This window comes from Schistocerca cancellata, chromosome 5, assembly GCF_023864275.1.
Source record: "Schistocerca cancellata isolate TAMUIC-IGC-003103 chromosome 5, iqSchCanc2.1, whole genome shotgun sequence".
NCBI classification, from domain to species: domain Eukaryota; kingdom Metazoa; phylum Arthropoda; class Insecta; order Orthoptera; family Acrididae; genus Schistocerca; species Schistocerca cancellata.
The window spans coordinates 534,158,880-534,173,837 of NC_064630.1; the positions used below are offsets into that span (position 1 = coordinate 534,158,880).

General features: G+C 37.8%; 1 protein-coding gene across 1 annotated transcript in view; it reads left to right on the top strand.

The window, feature by feature from the left end:
* The window catches only part of LOC126187970 (voltage-dependent calcium channel subunit alpha-2/delta-3), an 865,148-nt gene that overhangs the window by 821,995 nt on the left and 28,195 nt on the right, over positions 1-14,958 (top strand). The window lies entirely within an intron of this gene.

A 14,958-nucleotide genomic window follows, 5' to 3' on the forward strand; every position in this document is an offset into this window, starting at 1 on the left:
TGCAATAGCCAGTGCCTCTTTCTCTATTTGTGAACAGTTACACTGAGCTTTGGATGACACTTTTGATACAAAAGCAGTAGGTCTGTCTTCATCACCAAATCTGTGCAAAAGCACTGCACTGACTCTATAAGTGGAAGTGTCAACTTGCAACACAGCTGGTTTGTCAGGATCAAAGTGAATCAAGCATTGATCACGGAGCAATACATCTTTATAAGTTTTTGAAAAGCTTCTTGGCACTCATCTGTCCAAACAAAGGGAATGTTCTAGTGATGCAAGCGATGCAATGTAGCTGCGATTTGTGCAGCATTCAGAATGTATCGAATATAATAGTTAAGACTGAGTGCATTTCTGTGACATTACAATGAACTGACAGGTCATGTATGGCTAACAAATGTGACTGAAGAGGATGTACACCTTGACTGTGTATGACATGACCAAGATACTGCAACTCAGGTTTTAAAAAATCACACTTGTCCAGCCTAAACTTTAGTCCTGCATCAGATAACATACGAAACAAAGCACGCAAATTTGCAATCTGTTCTTCAGGTGCATGACCAGCTATGACTAAATCATCCAAATAATTTGAACAGTTTGGTACTTGAGCAGTCAGCTGTTCCAAATAGCGTTGGAAAATGGCAGGTGCAGAAGCACTGGCAAAAGCAAATATATACACAAGCCCAAATGAGTGTTCACCACACACATGGTTTGAGATTCTCCATCTAATGATATCTGAAGATATGCGTCATGTAAATCAAATTTTGAAAAGTAGCGACCAGCACCTAATCTGTCCATGACATCCTCTGGGTGTGGCAATGTGTAAGTATCAATCAGTTTTTGGGTTGAGTGTAGATAAAGTCAATGCAGAGGCGAATGTGACCTGAAGGTTTGGGGAGCAAAACCAGTGGACTTGCCTATTGACCAGCTTGAAGTTCAGCAACCACTTTGTTCCATAATGCAGTGGTAACATTTCTGGCCTGGCAAAATTTCAGCTGAGCATTGCCTTTCATAGTAATATGTGCAACAAAAACTGTCAGCCTTGCGTAAACCTTCAGAAAAGAGTTAAGGGAATTTTTTTCAACAAGTCTTTGGCATTGAATCAATCACTGACAACACATTTTCCTGAATGTTAAAGCCAAACTAATCAAATGAATCAAGGTCAAATATGATCTCACACTTGTGTAATTATAGCATTGTAAAAGTCACTGTTCGCATAAGTGAGCAAGACAAGGCAGGCAAAGTACACGTTACAAGAACGGGAATGTCTTGTTCATTACAAGCCATCAGGTGTGTGCTAGTTTTAGACAGGCACATGGAGCCTAACAGTTCATATGTGATACAATTCAGTAATGCAACAGAGGCACCCGTGTCCAATTGAAATTTCACACATTTTCCACTAAGATGCAAATGAACAAAGAGTTTGTTGGACTTGTTGGACTGGTGTAGCACTGAAGAAACTGTTTGCTTGCTAGTTTTGCTAGTGGCTGCAGCAGGCTTTGAATATACTGTGTTGATTACATACCCCTTGTGACTAGATTTTTGTGAGTGTGTGGAATTCTTATGTTTGTTCTGCTGCAAACATACAGATTGTATGTGATCTTTCTTACCACAAGTGTAACACTGTGCTTGTCTGGATGGGCAATCTTGGCATTATTGCTATGAATAGTGGTTGCTGTTGCCGCCTACTGGGCTGGTCGTGAGCAAGGGACAGCCCAAACTGACAAATTGGTGGCTGCTCAAATTTATCAAACGCTATAGTACCTGAATCATACTGATCTAGAATTTGTACTACATGATGAAATGACGGACCTTACTGTCTCAAAATCTGTTCTCTTAGTTTGACATCATTTACATTGTACACAATTGCATCACACAACATAAAATCTGAATATAAAGCACCACAAGAACCTTTGAATTTGCATTTCCTCATTAAACCCTGCAAATCTGTTACCCACTTGCGATAAGTTTGTTCTGACCCTTCCTTGCAACGAAAGAATTGGAACCAAGCTGCCATCACACTCACTTGTTGGTCCTAATATTTAGTTAGAGAACCTACAACTTGATCATAGGAAAGTTCATTTGGAGTGGCGTTAAGGAACAATTTCTGAATGAGACAAAAGACTGCAATCCCTACCATTGACAAAAAGTAATGTAGTTTTACTGTACGTAATACTTTGTGAGGAATGATGTGGGCTACATAATGTTGCAACCATTTGAGCTGTACCTTGTTTAGGAGGACTGCAGTCTGCTGTATCTGAAACTAAAACATCCGTGTTAGCTGTGTTGCATCTGTCACTTGCAGCTGAGATGCCTGAGCAGGGGGTGAGAGAGGTGGGTTGCTCATTTTGGAATAGGCAAATGCAATAAACAGACAATGTAAAAAATAAGCACACAAACAAAGAAAATTTCTGCAACATATTCCTGAAAACCCTGAATAAAAGAAACACTATAAGAGACACTGTTAAATCATGTGAACACACACACCTGCAAAAAGCCCATGACAAAACAAAGCAGAGATGATCTGTGGCAGCTGGTGGCTCTGGGTTCAAAGCATTAACAGGTTGTTGCTATGTTATTTCTCCTATATCATCGGCACCATGTTAGCCATACATCTCATTGCCATGTTGTTGTGTCTAGGAATCCTGCATAATCAGTTCGCTAGACAGTCAATCAGACAAATCATATTAATGAGTTTTATTACAATAAGACAAGTACAAATACTTAACTTTGATCTGAGAATTCTTGTAGTCATTTATACCTGATCATCCACAAGTGCAATTACACAGATGTGTCGCAAGCAAAGGGCAACGTACAAAATAATTGGTATTCTTCAGAATAGACAAACACAAGTAACACTTCTGGTCCTAGTGACCACTACTAACAACAGTCTGTCAACTGAACTGCAGTGACTACTGACCTCTAACTGTGCTACGTAGAGATTGCTAATGAAGAGGCTACAATGCATTGGATAACAAAGTGGCTAATGCTGAAGCTGCTATCAAAGTGAGCTGCCACCAGTCGGGCATTTAGCTTATGTCTTCTTCACCTAGGCACCGCTGCTATCACATTGTCATCCTGGAGGGGAGCTGGTCAGTGTACGATTGGATGATCTCTTCTCATATCTCACACTCTTCTCTGTCATTCCTGACTGGTGTGCTAGTGTTGACTTAACATCATAACAGTTACCATGTCTAACTAGTTTCCGTGTAGCTTGTGTTAGTGTTGGGATGCCTAAATGCTGAATGTTTTCACATTTATTAGCATTTCAGGTGTGCCTGTGTCAACCTGAAAAATATTGTCTCTGGACCACAAACACTTGCATTGAAACACCAAGTGTCCCTGCTATCTCCATCTTTTTGCTGTTTATATCCAAGCATTTCAGATGGGGGCCTGGCAGGCATAAGCAGTTATGATTCTTCTGGTACACCACAGCAAGGTGCCTTTCACATCCACACTACACAGATTGCCTAGAAATGGGGTAGTTGAATTGTTTGTGCATTTGGAAACTGTCTTCACATGATGGGAGCAGTTGGCTTTGAAGTTATCTGTTGTGCCATTTGATGATGAGGAAGACTTGAGGAAAGTAGATGGGAATGATTCTGTTGCCTTGGCTTGGCATGGGCTATATTGGAGGATACCAATGTAGCTGCCTGTGAAACCTTGAATGATTGAGTTATGCATAGGACTTCTTCCAGTGTCAGGCACAGAAGTCTTAATACTCATTGTGAACAATTTCATAAAGTGAGAATTATAGTACAATTTCCTGATTGAATGAATTGGCATACAACTCCTTATGAGTCGGTTTGTCACAGACAACTTGACATTTTCAACTGAGTCCATGAAGATGTGTCCACCCATGCTGCATGTGATTGGTTTGGCCTTTTTTGTGTTGATTAAACTGCAGAAAGACTGACACTACATGACTTTGTTTACTGTAAGCTGCCGGTTAGTTACACAAGTCCTGAAAAGGCAGGGGGACCAAGTCTGTTTATGGAGACAGCTTTTGCAGTAACTGGAACAATTCTGGCTTAGCCCACAATAAGAATGAAGCATACTGTCTATGACATTAAATGTTGTGAGTGTTGCCTTAAATGGTGAAGATGTGCACACCAATCATCTTTTGTTTCCTTGTAGGCTGGAAATGGTGTCAATGGTGGTGACAGGGATGGGGCCATAAGCTGCTGTCTTCTATCATGAGGTAGCTGGCTGAGCTGCTCAACCAGTATATCTATCTGCTGGTGGTGCCCCACCGCTTGAATTCCTAATTGTTGTTGAAGCTAGATTATTTGCAGCTGTTGATCTAATAGCTTAGCTGGGCCCATTATACGTGTCACCAATTTTCTTTTTCAACACATATTTATTGCAAATTCACAACAGTTCACAGTAAAATCACATACAGCGCCCAGCAGTGATCTGGAGTAAAGTCCAGTAACTGTACTAACTCATAAGTTATACAGTTGTTTGGTTTCAGGGTCTTTAAGGCAATGTGGGACAGAGTCCAATGTCAGCAATCATTTGTTAGCCTGAAAGTTAATCGTTAAGCAGAGTCTACTTCACAGCAATGTATCTGATGATGTTTTCAACTTAGGGTGGATGGAACACAGTGAGAATCAAACACAAAGTGCCTTTAGGCAATCTTGGCCAGCCTTATATACAGCTGTGGATTAGCAGAACTACCCACGTCACACAGTGGCGCCATTGTGGCCTAGAAATCACATGATGAAAGGTGGCATCATCTTGGCCACATACTGATAGTGTAGGAACTAATATCAGGTTGTAGGAGCCCTCCATATTATTGTCAGCAATTTCCATAACCAGCTCCATGTTTATGTCTGCTGACTGTACACCAGTCTCAGCATGTCCTCTCTGTTCTTGTGCCTGTCCACTGAACTAGCTCCATATTTATGTCTTCTGTTTCTGCCTGGAATACAAGAAACCCATCATTAAAGACTTCACGTCTAGGTGAGTAGTTCATTAGCTATGTTTCTTAGTCCTCTAACATGCTGATGCACCACTGTTACATCATTGCAACAAGTACCTTTTGTGTGTATGTGTGTGTGTGTGTGTGTGTGTGTGTGTGTGTATGTGTGTGAGAGAGAGAGAGAGAGAGAGAGAGAGAGAGAGAGAGAGAGAGAGAGAGAGAGAGAGAGACCTCTTTCGAAGCAATATGCCTGAATGAAGTACTGGGGGTTGTAATTAAAGTGTAGATACTCACATATGTCTAGTGTGGGCCGTGATTATCATATGGTAGCAAAATATTGTACATACGATAATGTGTTAATGCAGAAACAATTAACACTGGAAGAAAATTAGTTCCAATTTTGGCCATCAGGTGCAAATCTGGCTCTGTGAATGCAAGAAAGACATGAAGAAATGTTTCCATATGTAATGGATTAGGAATGGAATGTGGGCAGAAAAGGTCAAACAAATGAGAAAGGCATAATGTGGGTTTTATTATTAATGGCTGCTTACACAATTTGTTCAGTATGAGCATTGGAGGTGGTGACAACATGATGCATCCATAAAACAATGTGATCAACAGTTGTTAGCAGCAGTTCCAGTGGCATCTGAGCAACATCTTCCTGTTGGTCATACTGGGCTTCAGACCAGGTGGAGACTGAACATGTCCCTGGTAAATGCTTTCTTTTAGATATTGCCATAGCCAAAAGTCACATGGATTCAGATCAGGTGATCTTACAGGCCATGCATCTGGAAAATTTTGAAGATAACACATTTGTAGAAGTTTGCATTAAGCAGACCTTTCACTGGGTGAATGAGGTGAGATGTCATCCCATCTTGCATGAAAACAGTGGTTTCCACTGTTTCAGCTCTTCCAGAGCAGAAGTAACATGCTCTACGAGGAGGCCTCAGTAACATGCAGAAGTCACAGTACACCTGACAGGCCCTCTGAGTGTATTCTCTTCAAAGAAGAATGGACCGAGAATAAAGGTGCTTGTGAATCTACACTACATAGTCACATAAGGAGAGTGCAATGGCTCTTCATGGACAATGTTTGGTTTAAAAGTACCAAAATTCGACAGTTCTGTGCTTTCACTGTACACTGTTGTGTAAAATGTGACTCTTTACTTCATAGAATATTGTCTGGCCATATATCATGAACATGAGTCCATGCCGAAAAGCGAAGAACAAATTCAACATGTTGCTGTGAATCATGATGTTTCAGTAGCTGCACAGGCTGGATCTTGTGCAGGTTCCAGTGTAATATAGACACAGAATTTTCTGTCCTTTTGAGGACAATTCTCATGACACTGCATAGATACTAGCACTACCAAGAGCAGATTCTACATGATCAGTTACAGCAACAGCAACCTCGTCGGTAACTTCCACTGGAATAGGGTACCTTACTGCTCTAGGTGCCACACTAAGTTCATCCATGTTTTTGAATTTCATTATCATCTTCCTTGAACCATGTAATGACATTGGGCCTTTTCTCAGACCTTTCAGATGGTGATGCTCTCTCCAGGCAGGAATGTATTCGCTGCAATTCAAATAAAACAGTTTTACTAATGGCACACAGTCTCTCTTCTTGACATCTGTACTGCTCACTGATGTTATGGAGTTTCAAATAACAGTGTGGATGTCATACTGCCATACAAACAGTGTACAGTGCTGGATTTTCATCTAGTGACCAAAACTGGAACTAATGAAACAACTTTTTTCCAGTGTAAATCGGTTCCACACTAACACCTTAGCATATCTACCAAGTTTCGCTACCATATGGACCTCTGTGAGTAGCTGTACTTTAATTATAACTGCTTGATATTTAACTTAGAAAAGGCTTACCTCCTGCACCTGTAATCACAAGAATATTACCAGTCATGACAATGCAGTGTTTAATATTTTCAGCTAAGCTATCTTTCTCCCTTTTGGTGTGGTGTAGATTGTGTCGTATGAGTCCCCACCTCTCAGTAATAGCTACCAGTACAGTGTCAATGTGAGCCCCATCCAAAGTCAACAGTAATATGTATAACTTGGCTATTGGCTTTGTTCATCCATTGTTGATCGTGCTGTGCCAGGACATTAAAAATGTATTACATATGTGTCCAAGATAGTTGTGCTTAGCTTACCCAGGTCATTCATGATCTGATTTTTTTTGGCCAGACTGTTGCCTGCTCCCTGCTACTCCCAGTTTTCGATAGAATAGAATAGAATGGAATAGACGTTTATTGTCTCATAGCATACAATTTCAAGCCATTGATTAATGTACAGGAGACTTGTCAAAACACAAAAACTGGTTTACAATTTTCCTTATAATATCACTCCAATTTTCATGTTGTCATTTATAAATTCTTCTGCTGAATAGTAACTTTTTGCACTAGTTTCTCATATAAGGATTTTTCCACGTTTCTTCATTTATGCTGAGCAATTCTCTTTCTTTCATTTTGTTATAAATTTCATACCCACATAATGTGGAGTTTGAGCATAAAATTTTAAATGGTGGGTGAGCAGCATAAAATTATTTTAATTTTTGGTGTTGTAATCTTGTTGAAAATGATTTTCTACAAATAAATCAGGGTTACTGTGTGCAAATATAATCAGCTCGTGTATGTATAGTGAGGGAACAGTTAATATACTTAGATTTTTTAGGAGTGTATGACATGATTTTCTTTGCCCTACATTGTGCATATTTCTAATGATGGTTTCCTGAAGTTTTAGTATTTGACACACATGGTTTGAGTTACTTCAAATTACAATTCCATGCCTTATTACTGACTCAAAGTAGCTGTGATATTCTACTTTTCTTATGCCCATACTGACAGCATAGTACAATATCCTCATTGTAAAGCCTTGGTTATTTAATTTATTTGCAAGGTACTGTATGTGTGATCGCCATGATAAGATTTTTATCTAGTTGCACTCCTAGGAATTTCACACAGAAAATCCTGGTTTCTGTGACTGACATGAATATCGTTTAATTTTGCATGTTTTGTTTTAAACTGCATTAACTGAGTCTTTTCCATATTTAATTTAAACCCGTTTAAATAAAACCAGGTATCTAATTTTTCTAAAGTATTTAATACAGCTTGTGGAATTTAATCAATACTGTTACTTTCAATGATCACAGATGTGTCATCTGCAAGTAAAACTGAGGGACACTCAATATTAAGTGGCAGATCAATTATGTAAAACAGGAACAGAATGGGACCTAAGAGAGAATCTTAGGATACTCCATGTGAAATGGTTTTCCATTTTGAAGTATAAGTTTCTCTCTGTGATGATATAGCCAATCTTTGTCTTTGGTTGGTTAGATAGGACTTAAACCATTCGAATGCTGTGCCCCTAATTCCATACTTTTCCAATTTACAGAGTAACAAGGAGTAATTCACACTATCAAAGGCCTTTGATAGGTCACAAAAATTTCATGTGGCATGTAGTGAGTTGTCTAGAGATGAGCTAATTTTGTCAACAAAATGATTTATAGTAGATACTGTGGTTTTGCCTTTTTGAAATACATACTCATTTTTTGAGATTATTTTAGATTTTTCTATGAAATTTTGAATTTGTATGGTGACTGCCTTTTCAAATATTTTTGATAGTGATGGAAGAAGAGAAACTGGGCGATAATTTCCCATAAGTTCTTTTACGCATTAACTACTGTGTACGTTGGCTGGTCCCGGCGGAGGTTCGAATCGCCCCTCAGGCATGGGTGTGTGTGTTTGTCCTTAGGATAATTTGGGTTAAGTAGTGTGTAAGCTTAGGGACTGATGACCTTAGTAGTTAAGTCCCATAAGATTTCACACACATTTGAACATTTGAACTGTGTACTTCAGTGTGTCTGGAAAATAACCTTCTTGAAGGGACTGGTTAACTATTGTAGTTAGTGCTGTGCAATTATTTCAGAGAATGTTTTTACCACTTTTGTTGATATCCCATCACATCCTGCCGATGTTTTAGTTTTTAGAGATAGTATCACATTTTCTATAATTTTTATGGTAGTTTGGTAAACATACTGAAAAATTCGCCTTCAAATTGCTCACTGTTGAAGAAATTTTCCTTATCTGGGTAATGTTCTACATTGATGTTTGATCTGTTTGCATTTATAAAGAATTCATTAAATAATTCAAAAATTTGATCAGGATTTACAATAGTTTTATCCTCTGTCTTGATTTCAGAAATATCATGACCTCTACCTGTGACACCTGTTTCAGCTTTTATCACTGACCATAATGCCTTTGATTTGTTTTCACGATCCAATATAAATCTATTATTTGCCAGTTCTTTGGCTGCCTTTACAACATTTTTCAAAATATGTTTGTAATTTTTTACATAGGTAACAAAATCAGGTATTTTGTTATGTTTTAGTTCCCTATGTAGCCATCTTTTTCTTGCACTGGAGATTTTTATTACTTCAGTAATCCACTTTACTTTGTTTCCTACTTTTCTATGAAAAGGGGAAAATTATGTTAAAATTGTGTAGAAAGTTATCCAAGAAAGTAACAAAATTTTCAGAACATGAAATACTATGATCAATAGCCCACTCCACCTTATTTAATCTGTGATGGAATAAGTTCATATTTTCTTTGCTGAACTGGTGTTTGGTGTAGGTTTTCTTTGAGCAAGGTTTTATTGTTCTTGGTAACTCCATAAATGGAGCACAATGATCAGAAAATTCTAAATCTAAACAAAACTTACTTGCCCCATTATGAGTATAAATGTTTAAAATATTATCTATACATTTTGCAGACATTTTGTTAAGTCTAGTAAAATCTGTGAAATTTGCACTGAAACCTGATATTTGAATCATATCAATGAATTTTGTTGAGTTATTGCATTCTCTGGCTATATCTATGTTCAAATCAGCAGTTATTATGACTCTTTTCAAGGTTTCTTTTTGAAGTTTTTGCAATAGATACTGGAATTTTGAAAAAAAATGTTTCATTATTTCTGCACCTTGAATTCTATAGAAAGAGAGGATTACAATATTTTTACCTAACTCTATGCAGTGGCTTTCATATATACATTCTTCATTAACGGAATCAAAATTGAATATTGCTCTATATTCCATTGATCTTTCCACACGTATGCACGATTCTCCTCATGTTAAATTACTCCTAGAAAAGCTGCTGGCAACAAAAAAATTATCAAGATTATTTAGGATTTTGATACTATCCTTTGTAAGCCAGTGTTCATTCAAGCATACAAGCTTGATATTTGGTATTTCTGACAAAATGATCTGTAAGTCATTAAGTTTTGTTTCTCTCTCATTTGTGGAGTTTGAACGTAACCCATTTATTTTCAAGTGCATTACGAATGTATTGTTACTTTTTTGAATATTCCTAATGACATCTGTTTTGAAATGCTGTTTGTGTATTTTTGTTTCAACTTCTTTATCAATTTTTACACCCCTATCTCTGCATACTAATTTCCGTCACTAAGTATGAAAGACAAATATCACTGTACATATTGCTGAATGTTGCTGATCCTAGCCTGTTCACATAAAGTCCATCTTGTCCTGCACATTTATCACTGATAAATTTATTCGAATCCACGAAAACTGCACCAAGTCTTTTGCACTGCTCTCTGATGCTGTTTTTTTTTTTTTTTATCCTGTCTGTGTATTTATCACTTACCAATCTTCTATGCAGGATACTACTAAGAATTAACTTTGAACCTGGGGACACATCATGTGTCAGTGCTTCAATATTCTCTATTACTTTGCTGAGGCCTAGTATTGTGTTTTACAGTACATGTGATATGGTATCCTGATCCTAGTTTTTGCTGCAGATGTTCGCCTACAGTCCTAGCATGATGCTGCCACGCATCAACCACTTATTTTCCCACTCAGATCAGTTTCAAAAACTGTCTCTTGAATTTTTGTCTGTGGTCTGCTGCATCCTACTTTCTTGTGTAGCTGGAAGAGGCTCCTTCCCTTCAGTGTTAACAAAGTTGCATAAACCACTCCCTTTTTACACCTTTCCCTTTTACCTTTTCCAATATCCCAATTGTCACCCCAACCTCATCTATTTAATTTTTTTCCCACTTGCTCTAATACAATTTTGTGGCCTTATCTCTCCTGGAAGAGCACAAATCTTCCTGTCCTTTAAGCACATCGTATGTGCTGCTTACTGTCTGGAATTGGAGGTGACAGCGATTGTTAGTCATATTTGTACATCTTTCTTGTTGGCTGCAGAAATTATGGGGTGACTTTATTATTATTATTATTATTATTATTATTACTATTCCACACCTCTATATAATCATAAGAATTTTACTTTAAAAATAATCTTCTGCTGGCCAAATTTTGTGATATTCTTCAGTTATTCATAAATCATTGGTCCTCAACTTGACATAATTCTTACAATTTGCAACACCTTAAACCAGCTTCAGCTAATTGCAATCACCTTACAACTAACTGCTTTGCACAAGTTCTAATATAGGTTTATGACAATAAGTAATACTTATTGTATTGTTGTAATTGCCATTTCATGAAAATCACAATGGACAACAACCTGCTCAAAATTATTGATAATAGTAACTCTCTCACCAAAAAATAGAGTAGTATTTTAAATAATTTGTCCTGAAAAATGCAAAGATTTTCCATACTAAACTCTGTAAAACACATCTCTTTAATAATCACTATTAAGGTATGTAAATTTTCATTAGAAGTAAATAGGTACTGTGATTTCCTTCAATATCTGTGATTCAAGTGCCAAAGTTTTGACATCTTATACAAATAAAAGCATTTCAGTTAGTACTGAATACTAGACTGTGCTAACTGTTGACATTCGGAACTACTGATTTGTGTCTTTGTAAGACCCAAACAAAACTACTATTAAAGTATTTTCCATTGTAAGTTATATCAAGTGTCATTTAACAATTATTATTGTAGGCTGGAAGTCAGGCATAACCACAAATATATAATTACATATTTGAAAAAAATCATGTATTGTGTTGTTTAGTAAAAAAAGTGTCTCACACAAAAACACATTGTGCAGTAGATGGATCTCAGTCTGTCACATTACTTTGTCCATGGATAACCTCATCGTAAGTACTTTCTTCTTCATTGCAGTTGTCTCGTTGAAACCACAGTTCACACATCCCCACACATAAATTCCACACTATTAGCTAAAGTGCAGCAGCATGCACATTTGTTACTCACAGTCACACTATTTTAAGTAAGCGATGTTTATGAATCTAATTTTTATTGGGTTGTTACTGTTGGGTTAATAGTTTTGTGTACATACATAAACAAATTAGTCATGCTGGTTGGAACTTTTGTGTTGTTGTTGTGATCTTCAGTCCTGAGATTGGTTTGATGCAGCTCTCCATGCTACTCTATCCTGTGCAAGCTGCTTCATCTCCCAGTACCTACTGCAACCTACATCCTTCTGAATCTGCTTGGTGTATTCATCTCTTGGTCTCCATCTACGATTTTTACCCTCCACGCTGCCCTCCAGTACCAAAGTGATGATCCATTGATGCCTCAGAACATGTTCTACCAACCGATCCCTTCTTCTAATCATGTTGTGCCACAAACTTCTCTTCTCCCCAATCCTATTCAACACCTCCTCATTAGTTATGTGATCTACCCATCTAATCTTCAGCATTCTTCTGTAGCACCACATTTCGAAAGCTTCTATTCTCTTCTTGTCTAAACTATTTATCGTCCATGTTTCACTTCCATACATGGCTACACTCCATACAAATACTTTCAGAAACGACTTCCTGACACTTAAATCTATACTCGATGTTAACAAATTTCTCTTCTTCAGAAACGCTTTCCTTCCCATTGCCAGTCTACATTTTATATCCTCTCTACTTCGACCGTCATCAGTTCTCCCCAAATAGCAAAACTCCTTTACTACTTTAAGTGTCTCATTTCCTAATCTAATACCCTCAGCATCACCCGACTTAATTCGACTACATTCTACTATCTTCGTTTTGCTTTTGTTGATGTTCATCTTATATCCTCCTTTCAAGACACTATCCATTCAGTTCAACTGCTCTTCCAAGGCCCTTGCTGTCTCTGACAGAATTACAATGTCATCAGCGAACCTCAAAGTTTTTATTTCTTCTCCATGGATTGTAATACCTACTCTGAATTTTTCTTTTGTTTCATTCACTGCTTGATCAATATTCAGATTGAATAACATCGGGGAGAGGCAACAACGCTGTCTCACTCCCTTCCCAACCACTGCTTCCCTTTCATGTCCCTCGACTCTTATAACTGCCCTCTGGTTTCTGTACAAATTGTATATAGCCTTTCGCTCCCTGTATTTTACCCCTGACACATCCAGAATTTGAAAGAGAGTATTCCAGTCAACATTGTCAAAAGCTTTCTCTAAGTCTACAAATGCTAGAAACATAGGTTTGCCTTTCCTTAATCTTTATTCTAAGATAAGGTGTTAGTACTGCCTCACGTGTTCCAACATTTCTATGGAATCCAAACTGATCTTCCCCCGTGGTCGACTTCTACTAGTTTTTCCATTCATCTGTAACGAATTCGCATTAGTATTTTGCAGCTGTGACTTATTAAACTGATAGTTCAGTAATTTTCACATCTGTCAACACCTGCTTTCTTTTGGATTGGAATTATTATATTCTTCTTGAAGTCTGATGGTATTTTGCCTGTCTCATACGTCTTGCTCACCAGATGGTAGAGTTTTGTCAGGACTGGCTCTCCCAAGGCCGTCAGTAGTTCTAATGGAATGTTGTCTACTCCCGGGGCCTTGTTTCGACTCAGGTCTTTGAGTGCCCTGTCAAACTCTTCACGCAGTATCGTATCTCCCATTTCATCTTCATCTACATCCTCTCCCATTTCCATAATATTGTCCTTCCATAATATTGTCCTCAAGTACATCGCCCTTGTATAAACCCTCTATATACTCCTTCCACCTTTCTGCTTTCCCTTCTTTGCTTGGAACTGGGTTTTCATCTGAGCTCTTGATATTCATACAAGTGGTTCTCTTTTCTCCAAAGGTCTCTTTAATTTTCCTGTAGGCAGTATCTATCTTACCCCTAGTGAGATAAGCCTCTACATCCTTACATTTATCCTCTAGCCATCCCTGCTTAGCCATTTTGCACTTCCTGTCAATCTCATTTTTGAGACGTTTGTATTCCATTTTGGCTGCTTCATTTACTGCATTTTTATATTTTCTCCTTTCATCAATTAAATTCAATATTTCTCCTGTTACCCAAGGATTTCTACTAGCCCTCGTCTTTTTACCTACTTGATCATCTGCTGCCTTCACTACTTCATCCCTCAAAGCTACCCATTCTGCTTCTACTCTATTTCTTTCCCCCATTTTTGTCAATTGTTCCCTTACGCTCTCCCTGAAACTCTGTACAACATCTGGTTTAGTCAGTTTATCCAGGTCCCATCTCCTTAAATTCCCACCTTTTTGCAGGGTCTTCAGTTTTAATCTACAGTTCATAACCAATAGATTGTGGTCAGAGTCCACATCTGCCCCTGGAAATGTCTTACAATTTAAAACCTGGTTCCTAAATCTCTGTCTTACCATTATATAATCTATCTGAAATCTGTCAGTATCTCCAGGGTTCTTCCATGTATACAATCTTCTTTTATCATTCTTGAACCAAGTGTTAGCTATGATTAAGTTGTGCTCTGTGCAAAATTCTACCAGGCGGCTTCCTCTTTCATTTCTTAGCCCCAATCCATATTCACCTACTACGTTTCCTTCTCTCCCTTTTCCTACTTCCTAATTCCAGTCACCCATGACTATTAAATTTTCGTCTCCTTTCACTATCTGAATAATTTCTTTTATTTCGTCCTACATTTCTTCAATTTCTTCGTCATCTGCAGAGCTAGTTGGCATGTTAACTTGTACTACTGTAGTAGGCATTGGCTTCATGTCTATTTTGGCCACAATAATGCGTTCACTATGTTGTTTGTAGTAGCTTACCCGCATTCCTATTTTTTTATTCATTATTAAACCTACTCCTGCATTATCCCTATTTGACTTTGTATTTATAACCCTG